We start from the raw sequence: 17,241 nt of genomic DNA on the forward strand, positions 1-17,241 counted from the left end.
ATTCTGAGAAAGTTCTCCTGCAGAAACCTATGCTTACTACATGCTTGATTATATTTAAGTAAATTTGCCATTTTTAATTTAATGAAAATTCAAAACATGTAAGTCATTTCAACATATGGTATGTTGCTAAATAAAAACCTTTATTTTAAAAATAGGTTTTAATTAATAATAATTTATATTACTTTCCTGATCCACAATGTGGTCTAGCACAGAGGTGTTAGCCATTGCATGAAAGATAGGAACTGAGCCCCTCTTCTCTCTTCAGAAACTTGGAAGCAAGAAACAAAAGTCAGACATTCATGTCTTTACTCATCTACACAAATTTCATATTTTACCTTTTTAAAATAGCTTTACTTATATATACTCTACATACTATACAGTTCACCCATTTAAAGAATTAAATTAAGTTTATCCTAAAGCTGCTTCCTTACGTATTTTAAATTTGGCCTAAAAGTTTCTCAGTATATAGTGAACTGTAACCTAACTGGATGCTGAAAAGACTGAAACCTACTCTTGTGCCAATCACAGAGTTTCAGCATATCTAAGGTGGTCAGTTGTTCAAACTGTGTTCAAATAAGGCAAATGCCAAATTATAACCAATTCTATTTCTGTGCCTCATTTTTGTCTTCTGTACGTCACTTTCCTTTTTCTGCCCATAAATCTTTTTCAACCACGAGGCAGTGCTGGAGTCTCTCTGAACCTATTGCAGTTCAGTGGCTGCCCGATTTGCACATCATTCTTTGCTCAATTAAGCACTGTTAAATTTAATTTGACTAGGTTTGTCTTTTAACAAAGATGTACAGTTCAATGTTTTTTGTATGTTTTCAAACATACAAAAGTTGTGTAATGATCACCATAATCAAATGTACAATTTTTTATCATCGTCCAATTAGCAGACACTACCATTCCCTCCTACCCCTCCACTCTCAGCCTAGGCAATCAAAATTCTCTACAGTTATGTCACTCCTGAATATTTCATATAAATGAAATCATATAATATGTCTTCTTCTGTGACTGGCTTCTTTCAATTAGCACAAGGTTTTCAAGGCACTTCCATGTGTAACATGTACTTTATTCCCTTTTATTGCCAAACAATATCCTATAGTATGGAGATATCACATTTTATCTATTCATCAGTTGATAGATATTTGACTTATTTCTGCTTTGGAGCTATTATGAATAATGCTGCTATGAATTTTCACGTCTACATTTTCGTGTGGACATATGTTTTCATTTCTAATCAGTATATACCTAGGAATGGAATTGCTGAGCCATATGGTAACTCTATCTATGCTTAGCATTTTGAAGAATTGCCACTGTTTTCCAAAATGGCTGCACTATTTTATATTCCCACCAACAATATATGAGGGATCCAATTTCTCCACATTCTGGACAACACTTGTTACTATCTGACTTTTTGATTATAGCTATCCTAGTAGGCCTAAAATCATACCTAGTTGTTCCTTTGAGTTGCATTTTCCTGCTGGCTAATAATGTTGAGTTTTTTTATGTGTTTGTCTACCTTCTTTAGAGAAATGTATATTAAGATCCTTTGACCATTTTTAATGGTGTTTTTATTATCTTTGTGTGTGCTTTATTATCTTTATATGTTCTGTACACAAGTCCTTATCAGGTATATAATTTGCAAATATCTTCGCACATTCTTGGCTTTTTCTTTTCACTTTCTTGATACCCTTGGAAGTACAGATGCTGTTAATATTGATGAAATCAAATTAATTTACCTACTTTTTCTTGTATTTCTTATGCTTTTGGAGTTGTATCTAAGATGGCTTTGCATAACCCAAGGTAACAAAGGTTTACTCCTACGTTTTCTATTTAGAGTTTTATAATTTTTCTCTTAAGCTTGGGTCTATGATCCATTTTGACTTAATTTTTACATGTGGTATTATAAGGAGTCCAACTTCATTCTTCTGCATGCAGATATCCAATTATTCCAGTACCATTTGTAATAAAGATTACTCATTCTGCATTTTTTCAACCCTTTTCAAAATCTAGTGGCTCATAAATGTAAGGGTTTAGTTTGTGGACACAATTCTGTTCCATTGATCTTTCTATCTATTGCTATGCCAGTACCACATTGTCTTGTTTATTGTAATTTTGCAGTAAATTTTGAAATTGGTAAGTTTGTTCTTTTTCAGAATTGTCTTGACTATTCTGGGCCCCTCGCACTGCTACATGTTTTTAGGATAACTCCATTCATTTCTGCAATAAAAGCTTGCTGGGTTTTGATAGAGATTTTGTTTAACCTGTAGATCATTTGAAGATTAATGCCATTGTAACGATATTAAATCTTTCAATCCAAGAACATGGAATGTCATTCCATTTATTTAGGTCTACCTTATTTCAACAATTCTTTTTGTTTGTTTTCAGACTACAAGTTTTAGATCCTTTTGTTAAATTTATTTCTTAGGGTTTTTTTTGTTTTGTTTTGTTTTGTTGGTTGGTTGGTTTGTTTTGAGATGGAGTCTTACTCTGTCACCCAGGCTGGAGTGCAGTGGCACAATCTCAGCTCACAGCAACCTCTGCCTCCTGGGTTCAAGCGATTCTTCTGCCTCAGCCTCCTCCTCCTGAGTAGCTGGAACTACAGGCATGCACCACCACGCCTGGCTTTTTTTTTTTTTTTTTTTTTTGCATTTTTAGTAGAGACAGGGTTTCACGATGTTGGCCAGCCTGGTCTCGAATCCCTGACCTTGTGATTCACCCACCTCGGCCTCCCAAAGTGCTGAGATTACAGGAGTGAGCCACTACACCAGGTCATTTCTTAGTATTTTTACTCTTTTGATCTATAGTAAGTAAAATTGTTTTTATCTTTGAATTTTTAAATTTTTAACACAGTTCAAATCAGTGTGTCTGATTTCATCTCCTTCTCTAACAAACCAGGGTGCCAGAACTGCTTCAGTTTCTCTGCCTTCTCTTTGTCTATGATGACTAATGTATGAAGGTATCTGCTGCATCAAACTTTAAACTTCACATTATCCTTATTTCTCTTGACCTTGACAGATCTGGCATCTTTTCACCTGGCTGTAAGCAGAAAGTCCTTGATCTCCTTAACTTTTTGAGGCATGGCAGCATGTGAGGCAGGGAGAGTACACAGACCCACACTGCAAGTGGTGAGAAGCCAACAGTGGAATTGTTTCCTTAATTCCATTTGTTGATTGTTTATTACTAGTGTATAGAAATACAACTGATTTTTGTATATTGATCTTGTATTCTAAAAACTTGCTCAACTTGTTTCTTAGTTCTAATAGTTAATTAATTGATTCCTTAGGGCTTTTTAATACAAGATCATGTCATCTACAAATAGAAATTGTTTTACTTTCTTTCTAATCTGGATGCCATTTATCTTTTTTTCTTGTCCAATTGCCCTCACTAGAACCTTTAGTACAAAGTTAAATAGAAATGGGAAGACTAGACATTTTGTCTTGTTCCTGATCTTAGACATAAAAACGTTCTCTTCCGTTATTATGTGTGATATTAGTTAAGTTTTTCATAAATAAACTTTACAGTTTGAGGAAGTTTCTATTCCTAGTTTGTTGAGTGTTAGCATGAAAAAGTGTTGAATTTTGTCCAATAGTTTTTAAAAATTTTTTTAGACAATCATGTAGGCTTTGTCCATTTTTTACTTCTTTAATTTTATTTTTATTGATACACAATAGATGTACACTTTTTAGGTACATGCAATAATTTAATGCCCCTCACTATAAATTCAGAGCTGCCTCCTCGCCGATGATTCCAGCGCCTGACAGCCAGGACCCCAGGCAGCAGCGAGTGACAGGACTTTTTAGGTACATGCAATAATTTAATGCATTCATATAAAGATCAAATCAGTGCAATTGGCATATCCATCACCTTAAATATTTGTCTTTTCTTCATGCTAGAAACATTCAAATTATTTTCTCCTAGCTACTCTGAAATATACAATAGATTACTGTAAACTACAGTCACCCTACTCACCTATCAAACATTAATTGATTTTTGGTAAACTAATCTAATCTTGCTTTCTGGCATCAACCTCACTTGACCATGGTGTATAGTCCCTTTCATATGTTATTGGATTCAATTTGCCTACATTTTGTTGAGAATTTTTATCTATACTCTTAAGAAATATTGATCTGTAGTCTCGTGATGTCTTTATCTGCTTTTGTTATCAGGGTGATACTGGCCTCATAGCATGAGTTGGGAGATCATCCTTACTCTTCTGTTTTTTGGAAGGGTTTGTGAAGAATTGATATTATTTCTTCTTTAAATATTTATTGGGTTTTTTAAATACATTTTTAAAATGCAACTTGGGTAGCATGTCCAATAGGAACAAATGAGTGTCCACCCTTGAATTTCATAACCCTGGAATTAATCCATGTAATCTATGATCCACAACTGTATTACCAAAGTTCGAGTTACTCATAGGAAAGAGAAAGAAGTTCTCTAATTCGTCCTTAAAAGTTTTCCAAGTTCAGAAAAAAAAATGTTGAAGAACACGAATCTCCGCAGGAAATGATACTCCTGTACCCCCAGCTCGCTCTCCCTCACGACCCCTCGCTAGGCGGGGTTCGGGACCAGGTGAACGCTGATCTGATAGTTGACACGGGACGACTGTGGCATCATCCTTGCTGCCGTCAGTATCCCGAGAGGGAGGAGGTTGGGCCGGGAGGGTCTCCCGGGGCGGGGCGGAGGAGGAGGGAATGCAAAACAGAGCCTCGTCCCCCGGAACCCAAGAAGCAGCAACGCCCCTCACTATAAATTCGGAGCTGCCTCCTCGCCGATGATTCCAGCGCCTGACAGCCAGGACCCCAGGCAGCAGCGAGTGACAGGACGTCTGGACCGGCGCGCCGCTAGCAGCTCTGCCGGGCCGCGGCGGTGATCGATGGGGAGCGGCTGGAGCGGACCCAGCGAGTGAGGGCGCACAGCCGGGACGCCGAGGCGGCGGGCGGGAGACCCGCACCAGCGCAGCCGGCCCTCGGCGGGACGTGACGCAGCGCCCGGGGCGCGGGTGAGTCCGCGCGGACCGCCAGGCATGCTTGGGGGACTTCAAGGGTGGGGTGCTAAGTTTCATGTCACGGTGTCCTAACTGCTGGCTCTATACTGGGAAGCTCTCGGGGACCAAGGAAAGAGCGACCATAGTTCTGGTCAGCGCCTGCCCCTGGAGCTGGCCACACTTTCCCAAATCAGGTGAGGGGCTTCTGGAATGGGAGGGAACAAGGTAGGTTTGTTTGCCACGTGCCTCGAAATTCTCAATCCATTTTAACCAAACTCTTCCGAGTGCAAGGAAGAAATCTACAGAAATAAGATGCAATTCAATAAACTTTCTTCCTGAGGCTTTTAGTTAACTCTTGTATTTTAGCCATCATCTGAGCGGGAAGCCGGTATGACTCTGCAAGGCGTTCGTTTAAAAGTTGTGCTACTTTCGAGGTGAAGTTAAGAGTGTCTCCATCCACGCCCTCTGCTTCCCAGTCAATGTCCCTGCACTGCTCACGTCCCTTTAGCTCTCTCCCTGCAAACCATAGCGGTGGGTCCTAGACACGGGACATCGCTCCAGCCTGGGCCAAACTCTCCCACCCTCAGGGTTCCCAGATGTCCTTTGAATAATCAAACTGAGGAAGGAGAAGCAAGATGTCTCCACACCCCAATCCCTACAGCCTTAGCCAATGCATGTGTGTAACTGAGACAGAATTTTAGCAAAAGGTCTTCTGCTTCCAGGACTAAACAGAGCCTCTGGCAGGTCACTGCCCGACACCCAACTCCATCCTCCAATTTTCTTAAATGTCCAGGTAAACATCTCCATAGTGCCAGCCTGCTATAGTCTCCCGAAGACCTCAGCAATTCTTCCCCAAGGCGTCTCCTTCTGCACCGTTTTTTTTTGGGCAACCATTTGTGACCTGGCTATTGAGCCCACCTGGGCCTCTTCTCTTTGTTTGCTGATAGCCTCGTTAAGTATTAAAAACCTACTCCCCCCACTCAGGAGCCCTCTTTTAATGAAAGTTTGGGTACTGGGATCAAATTTGGGACTTGGCTACATTTATTTCCTGTGTCATTCTGAGAAGAGAAAGTAATAGTAAGAGGCAAGAAATTTGGCACCCTATTGATCTATTTTATTACTTTGTTGAGCAACTTGTGCTTCCCGCTGAAGATGCTGCATCCCAACATGATTCTCTTATTATTAGTTACCACCTGAGGGTTTTGGATCTCCAGGTGTTTATTTCCCATAGCATATGCTTTAACCCCCTTATAAGTCTTCTCTAAGGAAGAAACTGCCATACTTCCCTTGTCTTCTCTGGTGTTTCCCTAGCTATAAAGGCCCCACCTGCATAACCTGTCCTCAGGCTGTGATGTGTTCCCGGGTGCCCTGGTACCTTCTCCTTCCTCTCCACCACCCTTCCTGACAGTGCAGGGGCAGGAAAGCATGGGGAGAAGGGAAATGGAGACTCCCACTTAACTTGCTGTGTGATAGTAAGAGCATTATTTCACAACTCTGAACCTCAAGTCTCTGCCCATAAGGTTCCCTCCAGTGATATAATTCCTTAATTTCTTTTGTTTTGGTTATTGCTTTAAAATAAAAGTCTAAGCTTAAGGCTAGGTTATAGAAACTGCCCATCATAATTGCTAGGTCTCAACATTTGCTTAAGTTTTGTGATTCTTAGTTTCAAGTCTGTTACCCACTCTCTCTCCCCGCCACCTTTTTTTTCCCCCTGACTTCATTGTTCTTTGTTCCCATCCTGAGGCCTTGATTTCTGGTTCTGCTCTTCTTTGACCTTAAACTGAATCAACTCTTCCATCATCCAACTCAGAAGAAAATTGGTTTTCTTCCACCGGTTCCACTGATGCCAATGGAAGACTTGTCTTCCTTGCGATTTGCAAAATGTCTTTCAGTCACAGGTGCTGCGGCAATGCTGCTGTCCCACAGCATTCTAAGCTTCAGTCTTTCTCTCTCTCATCGTGGGTCAGTATTCAGAAAAGGGCAGATTTGTGGGTTGTTCAGGTTTCTCACTTTTCTTTTTCTTCTTTCTAGTTTGGGGTCAGAGTTGTGTGAGTATTTGTGTATATAATTTTGTTTTGGTTTTTTGTTCCTGCTGCTACTTACGACTGCTGGTATTATTTCAATTATGACTAATTAATACTAATGACTAATTTTCCCCTATGCTAGAGGGAAAATAAGGAAGAAAAGTTTACTCTGCTACTTACCCAAAGCCCAGGTAAAATGCTTAGCTGAGAAGGAATTTAAAACTCATAGTTTAAATGCATGATGCATGTCTGCTGTCATTTTATCTGTGCTGCCACAGTGTCCTTTCAAGCAGAAAACTGAGAGTTGCTGTATTTTGCTTTCGAATTTGTTACAGGGACAAAAATAGTGACCCCTCACATTTAGGTGTTTTGGCTGCTTAATGCGAGCTCCTGCCCTCTAGCCGCATGCTTATTAGTTTACCTAGCCCTTTTTCTGGTCAGTCATGACTGGAGAATGCCAAAGAGTCTCCCAAGTAGGCTACCAAATTAAGAATTGTGTTTAGAAGTTTGAAGTCAGTCCAAGTGTTGTAAAGATTAAAACGTTGTTTTGAAGATACGCTGTGTCAATAAACAAATATGGAGCCAGAGCAACACAATGTGACCAAGTGTCCAAGCCCAGCTTAGGAACACTTTTCTCCCATGTTATCTAGCAAACTGACAAATCAGCTTTCCAACACGTGATGATTGGAAAATGCTATTAGTTTCCTTCAAAATTCTCCTAATGTTTCTTTTTCAAAATTGCCTAAGATCATTGGATTATGTGGTTTGTGTTTCTTTTCACTGTAGCTGCTTGTTAAAGCAGTATACTCAATCTCTGATAAGCAACAGTAAATTTGATCGATTTGTATCCTAAATTTAGCTATCACTTTACAGTTTGTTTTCTTCATAATATGAACTTTAGCTTCTAAAAATCAACTTTTTAATAGCTTAATATATAAAGCCATCTTAAATCAAGGAATATCTATAGGGACTTAAGGTAATATTCAACTAAATTGGCAAGTGACTACCATTATCCTATTAAAGCTCTAAAATGCAATATTTCAATCACAGAAAAAAAATCTTATAATTTAAAGAACTATAAATTGCCAGATGTTTCCCTAGTTATTACGTTAGTGACAAATTAGACAACTGGAAATAGAAAACAGAGTATATGTTTAGAACAGTCATAAAAGGACTAGTGACTATTGCTGCTAGCTGTGGTTGTATTAACATTAAAATATTTGCTATGGGATTTTTCTTCTTATCAAAGCAGATGCTCAGATGAGGAAAAACTTTCTTGCATATGAAAATCAAAATTGTCTTCCAAAATATTTAAGTAACAAAAAATTCATTATGTAGTATAAATGCTGTATGATTACATTATTCTTATAGTTAATTTAGAAGGGTTTGAATTTGTTTTTGTTTTGTTTATGTTTGTTTCTTCGATAGGTGCATTCTCTAACTGTCTTAAGTAGAAACAAATGTCTAGAATCTCTCAGTGATTATCAGTCTCCTTCCTATTACCAAGAATGTTTTTATTGTGTTGTTAATCTCACATGTAATTTTTTTAACATTTAAAAGTTTGGAAAATGGGTAAAAAATGAGTGTGCCTTGTTTCCTATTATTACAATGTGCCTTCCTATTTCAAGTCCCAATTCTAGATTTCCTTAAAACTTAAAATCATAGAATTAATAATCTTTCAGTTTAAGTCAACTTTTATGTGATTTCTTGTCCACTTATACACACATAGATGCCTTCATCTTCACCAAATAATGTAGAAATTTTATTTAGTTCAATGGATTTAAGTACTCTGTATGTTTAAGTACAAAATAAGAATATTGAGAAATGCACATATGATTGTGTACCTTTTTTTTTTTTTTTTTTGAGACAGAGTCTTGCTCTGTTGCCCAGGCTGGCATGCAGTGGCATGATCTCGGCTCACTGCAACCTCTGCCTCCCAGGTTCAAATGATTTTCCTGCCTCAGCCTCCCTAGTAGCTGGGATTACAGGTGCATGCCGCCACGCCCAGCTAATTTTTGTATTTTTAGTAGAGAAGAGGTTCGCCATGTTGGCCAGGCTGGTCTCAAACTTCTGACCTCAAGTGATCTCCCTGCCTCGGCCTCCCAAAGTGCTGGGATTACAGACACGAGCCACCTCACCTGGCATGATTTTGTACTTTTAAAGAGAATTTATTGTTGCTAATTTGCTAAGTTTATTTAGATATTTTCTGATTCTATATTAGTCAAAGCTCCTCTTATCTACTTTGGAAAATGAAGAATTATGTCTATAAAATATATCAACAACAGCTGCAGATACTTACAGAGGAAATACTGTGGATCTGAGTGATATTAGGCCCTGAGGACACAAGCCAAAGTATAAAAATGGTCTTTGCCATAGAGAGATAGTAGTCAAGCTAAGCACATATTTTGGCATGGGTCTCTAATAGTCTAATGCTAGTAGGGTGGGAAGCCATTTAAAAATGGCCCCTCCTTCTGTCCTGCCTTTCAGACCAGATGGAGTGTCTAAAGTGGTCACACTGTTTGGTTCTGGCCACTTCTGTAATAACCACTGCTCCTTTCCCCTCCTCGTGAGATTATAACTCCTTTGACAGTATGGACGGCACCTAACGCATCCTTGTTTTCTTTTACTAAATGTTCCACGGAGTCACTTGCTTGCCTGTTTGTTGCTTATTTGTTTGTGTTTTGGCTAAAACTACAGAAAATGTTAAATACATTTTCAGACCTTTATATTTTAAAAAAGAAATGTTAAGAAATAAATAATTTTTCTAATCTCATTTAGATACACTGTCCTATTACACACAATGACAAATTTGATGCTTTTGTCTTGCTAATTGAAGAGCTAAGCATGAATACAGTTTTTCAGTCTACAGCAGCAATGACAAGGGTAAAGTGGAGAAAAGAGTAAGGAAAGAAAAAATTAAAAAGAATAAAAGGTTGAAATATCAAATCGATGGTTCTTAAGATGACAGAGGCAGGTGAGACAAGAATACTGGAATCACCCAGGGGGCATATGAAATCTGTACATTTCATCCACACCTTCTTTTCTCCCCCTGTCCTCATTCCCCCTGTTGAGACACATTGTATTACAAATTAGGAGGAAACCATCTAAAATGATCTCACATATCCCAGTTCTCATATTAGCATCATGGGTATCACCTGAGAGTTTGTTGGAACTGCAGAATCTCAGACCCTGTCCAGACCCATTGATTGCATAAGAATCTGCATTTTAGCAAAATCCTCAGGTGATTCAAATGCACATTAAGGGAAAAGAAACACAGTGTACCGTACCTGTGGCTTGTTTAGAATAATTATGAAGAGGTGTTTTCTTGGCTCTTAACTAACGTTTTTAATAAAGCTAATATTTATTGAGTACATAAATGTGCCAAACACAACGTTCAGTCTTTCTTTAAATTTTTTTTATTTAATCCTCACAACAACCCTGTGAGATAGTTGCTGTTTTATCCTTATTTTATAGATTGGGATACCAAGTAATAATGAGATAAGTAGTTTACCCAAAAGCTGTAACTGATACAGTCGAGATGTAAACATAAGAATTCTAATTTCATTGCCTGTTCTCTTAGCTGTTACCTACAGTGTCTGCTCTATACTGGGCTACCTACTTTTTAAGGCCAACTAATTATTTGAAAATTTATTTAAAGTTTTAATTTGGGATCAAAATCTGTTTCCCTCATAAATTTTTTTTTAAAAAAAGCAAACAAGATCTATTCCATTTTGATCTAATGTTTTCCTGTCACCTTACCTTTAAGTGCAATAATGGGAAATTCTAGAAATTCCTTCTTTAACTGTTTGAAAAAATACCAAAACTATGACAGCCTGTCCAAATCCACTAAAATATATTTTTATATGCATGCTTTTTGTATATCAATTATACTTCAATAAAGCTTTTTAAAAAAATAGTAGATGACATACTTTTAAAAATTAACTTTTGAGCCCAGGTATGGTGGCTCACACCTGTAATCCCAGCACTTTGGGAGGCCAAGGAGGGAGGATCACTTGAGGCCAGGAGTTTGAGACCAGCTGAGGCAACAAACTGAGACCCCCATCTCTACAAAAAATAAAAAATTACCAGAGCATGGTGGCGCACACCATGTAGTAGTTGGGACCTGTAGTCCCAACTACTCAGGAGACTGAGTTGGGAGGATTGCTTGAGTCTGGGAGGTGAAGGCTGCAGTGAGCCATGATCACACCACTGCACTCCAGCCTGAGCAACAGAGAAAGACCCTGTCTCGAATAATAATAATAATAATAATAATAACTTTTGATATCTCTATTTTTTCCCATAAAAATCCAAAATTTTCTGTTTACTTTTTGGTGCTCTCATGCTATAAAGTAAATTCTCCCTTGGATTGAACAAGTTATTTTCTGTTTTCTACATACACATAGACTGTTCGGCATTCCAACTCAAATTACATATTACTTTTTCAGCTTTTAATATAAATGCTTATTTACTACAAGCATGGTTTACAAAAATGTAGTAAAATATAGTTACTAACCAATCAATGCTCAAGCCAGTGACTCCCCAAATGATTCAGTCCCTGAGCTATTTCACCCAGTGCAGGTAGATTCTCTGACAGCCATCAGTTGGATCCGTCCAAATATCTCCTGTTTTGACAGGGGCTTATTGATGTTGGTCAAAAGACAGGTGTGTATGGGTTCCCTGGGATAATGTTTGAGGGGAAACCTGTGCCAACAGGACTGAGCAGCCACTTTTTCAATGGTATTGAGAAAATTCATAGGAGATAAAATTTCACCAGCTCCTTGAATCTAGAACTGTAGATATTCAGGTAGCACTGACATTACAACATCTAATTTGTAAGTTATGGGTTAGGGCAAAATCAATCCAGGGCTGCCATCATGACAAGTAGTGGAAGTTTGAAAGAAGGAGAAATACCCAAAAGATATCTTACACATAGCAGGCAGAGTTTCTTAGTACTAATAAAAAATAAAGTACCAATGATCACCCTCTGTAGCCCCTAAGAGTCCCCTGGTTTCACTAAGCCCCAATATTTGTGGCTGTGGCTGAATGCAATCTGCACAAGGTTTTCTTTTTAACAGTTGGAAAAAATCTCATTAGCATAGCATTTTTTTCTTTTTAACAGTTGGAAAAATTCTCATAGCATAGCATTATTTCTAGTAAATTTCATATACTTAACAACTTTATCAGCACATATATTTTCCTTCACACTTATAATTTCATCAACACATATACTTTACTTTTTGACTCAAATTCTTCTTGCCATCAGTTCAAATGCTCCTGCCCTTAGAATGAGAATTTTCCATTAACCCAGCTTTAATAATCTAACTCTCTTTCCCATTCAAATGATGTCACTTCATATAAAACACATTTTATCATGATGTCTCCCAGCCCTCAGTTACACAGTTAATTGCTGCCACTTTATCATGAATGAAAAAGATGTGATTCTTGGGTAATGATTTCTTGAGTATGTCCTGGTCTATTATCTACTGAGTTACCAGAATGGATTTTTGAGAGAACACACAGTTATTCCTATTCCTTTTAATTTCCATTAACTTAAGCCATATGATAGAACATTACAGTTGTTATATATTTTGTATAAATATAAAATGTAATATATAATTTATATATTTTAAAATATTTAGTGGCAAGTAAAGATAATAGTAAGTGAAAAAATCAGTGTATAACATATGAATCGTAAGTGTGATCCCATGTATGTGTATACCTGGTAGATGCTTGTCAAGGTGCCATTAAGGTCTTGGGTTATTGGCATCTTAATGAAATTCATTTAATTATGTTAGGATTGATTTGTTAGTAAAATCACTTACATGTTTTTTAAATGCATGCATATCTGTGGAGCCAATAAGAAAAATTAGGAACAATATACAACAAATCTTAAGAGCTTTTGAGGATGATTTTTTTCTTTCTTTCTTTTGTATGTACCTACAAAATTTTCTATAATGAATCTCTATTGATTTTATATTTTTTACTTTCTATTTGTCTTGGAATTTCTATTACTTTATAATTCACTCTAGATTTTAGGTACTAGACAACTACTATTAACTCTCTGGAGAATGGTACTATAAATCTGACCCTTTCTGTCATTTTTTTTTTCTATGATACACTAGTGTCTCACAAAGAGTCCACAGAATTCACACGGTCATGATATTTTATAGAAGAAATCATTTTATGGGAACTTTCTTTTGTTAATAGATCCTTCCAATGCTAACATTATTCTGTATAACAATGCTAAAGTTGGTATGCTAAAGTTGGTTTAAAAATTAACCTATATACAATCTTCTTGAATAACTCTTCAACTTTAAATAAATTTCTTATTTAAAAAATCCCCCTATATATAATTAAAAATACTGATGAATTTGACTACATAAAAATAAATGCTTATACAGTAAAAAGTACCATAAACAAAGTTATCATCTAAACAAGAAACCTGGGAAAGCTATTTGCCAGCCATTACATGTAAAATTCAAGTTTCCTTAACATAACATGAGCTCTTTAATGTGAGAGACAATAAACAACCTAATTGAAACATGAGCAAAAGCCATGGCTGAGCAAACTCGTAGAAGAATTACTATGGAAACAATAAGAAAATGAAAAGAAGTTCAACCTCATTCATAATTAACGAAATGCAAGTCAAAACAAAGATATACCTTTTACTTATCAGATAAAGAAAAAATGATTTGATAAAACCCAGATTCTTGGTATTATAAATTGGTATAACCTTAACGGAGGACATTTTATGAATATCTATCAAAAACTTAGCATATACAAACAATTTGGTTCAACAGTCTGTTAGAATTTATTATATAGATACATTCATATAAGTACAAAAGTGCATATATGTAAATATTATTATTGGGACATTTTTGTAGCAGCCAAAAGGAAAACTGAAAAAAAAGATTAAGGCTCATTAATAGCAGACTGGTTAAATAAACTATGTGTGAGTACAATGAATGAAATATTGTACAGCCATCAAAATGAATGAGGTAGATTTATATATGCTGATGTAGGAAATCTGCTAGCCATCATAAGTAAAATAAATGAAACAAAAGAAAATACTATGATGTACAAAAAGAAAAAACTATAGATATACATATTTATATGCATTTGTATGCATTTTTTATGAATATACATATTTATATGCATGTGTATGCAAGTCCTAGAAGGAGACATAGGTAACTATTAGTAGTACCTCTGGGAAGTAAATGCAGAGAAAAGTAATAGAGGGTAAGGATATGTTTACTTTTATTTTACATCCTTCTGTAACTTGACATTTATACGACACGTTAGCATTACTTCTGGGAAAAAGAAAAACAGAAAAGGTAATCTTTTAAAAAGGTATTTTTTAAATTATGGTAAAATAAAATGTGCATAAGCTTTATACTAAGTAATAGAATCATTTAAGTTTAGCTGTAGATTCACAAGTAAAAATCCAATCTATTTTCATATTCTTAACATTTAGTAGCCATGTCTATAGAAAGAAATGGCTAGGAATGAGACTGCACTATTTTACCCTAAAACGTTCTTTTTCTCTTTGCCTAATGTATATCTACAAGGCCATTGGGGAAGATGTTGACCACAGGCAGGAAGATGATGAGATCCTGTGCCCACCACTTAATGCAGTCTAGCTCTATATAAGGAAAAATATGTTCTTGATGTGAACCAGATGGTTTCACTCCCTTCAAAAACACTCTTAAGATGCAGTGTGGAAGCTTACTCTGTAAATTAAAAAATAAAAACCTGACTATATTCAGTGGAATGCGTTAATCATTTTTTTCTTTTTAGGTTTGATATTTGACAAATTGATCTAAAATGGCTGGGTTTTTATCTGAATAACTCACTGATGCCATCCCAGAAAGTCGGCACCAGGTAAATGCCTTACATCTACAGCAGTGGGTCTGTCAGCAGTTTTCTCTAATGTGTCAGCGGTGGGGAGAGCGCAAAAACCCACACACACCATTATCTTGTGAAAGAAGTAGAGGAAGCAGAAAATAATGAAATCCCAGTGTTACCACATCCCCTCCAATATACAGATTAAGAGCATTTGTATTTATATGGTTTTAAACATAAATAACATCAGAATTACTAAGCTATTTCCATTCATGTACTGATAATGAATCATGTGAGAAAGTCCTTTGGCAAGGACTCCACATGGCCACAGGTGATTCCTTTGAGCAGTGTTCTTCCTGTATAGGGCTTAAGAGGACCAGAAGGGAAATGATTGTACTCTCTTGTCGGCTACTTCCTGGGCGATTTGGGTTCTTTGATACCCCAGTGCTCACTTTCGGAAGTGTTAAGACCATAAACCTTAACAGTTGACCTTCTCACCTTCAGAAAACCCAAATGTCTCGGAGTTTCATTCTCACAAACTTCCACCTTCCTCCAATGATGAGATATAGGAAAAAAGACAATGTGAAATTGGAGATGGAGGTGCCCTCTTAGCCTCTTTACAGGCATGAGTCACATGGCAGGGCATTAAACTCTCTCACAACCTGTTGTGGAGCTCAGCAGGGTTAGCCAGGACTGCTTTGTCTATCTAACTCTTCTTACATGGGCCTATGTGATATTTTTCATAACAAGAGTCCGGGATTTACCTAACTAATAAGATTTCCCCATGCCCCTCCTTACAAAAACTCAGTTCACAGAACAAGCCCTGGGCGTCTCCTAGTCCCCTCCAGGGAAAATGAAGAGTAGCTTGTCCTATTCTGAACATGTTGTGCACCCATTTTATCAAAGTAGAGGATAGATACGTAGGTGCTGGGTGGGTAGATAAATATTAGAGGGATGCTTCTTCTTTGCTGTAATAGATTGGCAAGTAGGAATCATTTTCTGGAAGGTACTCCACAGTGGTGGTGTTAGAAAACTATTTAGAATGCCTTTAATCTTGGAGATAAAAATAGTAACACTTTACAGAGTTCTGTCAATGGATATCTTTAGGGATGTTTTGTTTTGGGAGGTTTTTTTTCGGATTTTGTTTTTTTCAGGTATAGCGAAGCTTGGGAATCTGGACTGTGCAGATTTTCTGCAAAAATCCAGCTCTGGAAAGAGTGTATTAAGATGCATATCCTAGGATGACACAAAGACAGTATACTTTATTTTACATCTTAAAAGTATTGAACAGAAGGAGTTTCGCCCATGATATCCCATCAGCCCACTAGCAGGAAAAGCAGGACACTTACCCAGGGGGTTCCTGCTGGAAGTGATTCTTGGAATCAGCCTTCCTTCTACTCTATTTGGGAAGTCTTTGGTTTCTAACATTCACACATTTGTAGCAAAGCTTCCAAAATAACTATGATGTTTTGCTTAGGAATAACAAAACATGGAAGAAAACATTCTGTGAAATTTTAAACTTTTTCAAACCTTTAAGTTTCAGATGAATAAGCAAAACATACTTAATTCTAAGAAGCTATTTTTTGTTTGTCAAAGAACTGATGTTATACCAGTTCTAATATTAATTAGCAACTTTGCCCTGGTTTTCCTGTAAAATAATCTCCAAGGCCCTATCTCAATCTGTGGGCAGTATACTGAAATACAAAAAGTGTTCACAAAAGGACCTTCTGAACTTTGCAATCTCCCTTTAAAACTTTTACCAACTTAAAACTACAGAACTCTGATCTCTTATTGATTTAAACTAGTGATATGTAAACAGCACTTCAGAGCTTGTTTTACAGGACCAAAAATTTTATGCTGAAATCTACTCATGACAAATGGGAAAAACCTGATTAGCACATTTAAATGAATAAATAAAGAACCGTATTCAATGGCTTAAAATTTATAGACCTGCATCATCCATTATGGTAGCTATTTACTATATGTGGCTATTTACATTTAAATATAAATTTATTAAAATTAAACTAAAAATTCAGCCCCTCTGTTGCATTACCCCCATCTCAAGTGCTCAGTAGACACATGTGGTTAGTGGACAACACAGATTTAGAACATTTCTATCATAGGAAGTACTACTGGACAGTACTGCTGTAAACACACTTATTAATAATGCAGCAGACTTTCATGGCCACTTGGTAAGAAGGTTTTCTGCTCTTTTAAACTTATTTGGGAAGTTTTTAATACTTTTGAAATTCTGATTTCCTCAGTGTTAGATTATCTAATATACAGCTCTCACAGACCATTTTTTGTTTTTCCTGTTTGTTTGCATATTAAAATATATAGGATTAAATGTTTCATGTGCTTTTCTAAAGTTGCAGTTCTTGA

The 17,241-nt window shown here is 36.7% G+C and overlaps 1 protein-coding gene and 1 pseudogene across 4 annotated transcripts in view; one reads left to right on the top strand and one right to left on the bottom strand.

Moving 5' to 3' along the window:
- Positions 1-1,911: 1,911 nt before the first annotated feature.
- Positions 1,912-3,448, bottom strand: LOC117979791 (large ribosomal subunit protein eL38-like; annotated as a pseudogene).
- Positions 3,449-4,488: 1,040 nt separating this feature from the next.
- AGTR1 (angiotensin II receptor type 1) overlaps positions 4,489-17,241 on the top strand; it is a 45,120-nt gene continuing 32,367 nt past the window's right edge. For 2 of the 4 annotated variants that reach the window (XM_063602970.1, XM_008951889.5), the window contains exons 1-2: positions 4,489-5,008; positions 14,815-14,898. The gene's annotated coding sequence lies outside the window, so the exon portion shown is untranslated. The remainder of the gene's footprint in view (positions 5,009-14,814; positions 14,899-17,241) is intronic. The other 2 variants (XM_063602972.1, XM_063602973.1) reach the window with 2 other exon arrangements.

The sequence above is a fragment of the Pan paniscus genome, chromosome 2, assembly GCF_029289425.2.
Source record: "Pan paniscus chromosome 2, NHGRI_mPanPan1-v2.0_pri, whole genome shotgun sequence".
NCBI classification, from domain to species: domain Eukaryota; kingdom Metazoa; phylum Chordata; class Mammalia; order Primates; family Hominidae; genus Pan; species Pan paniscus.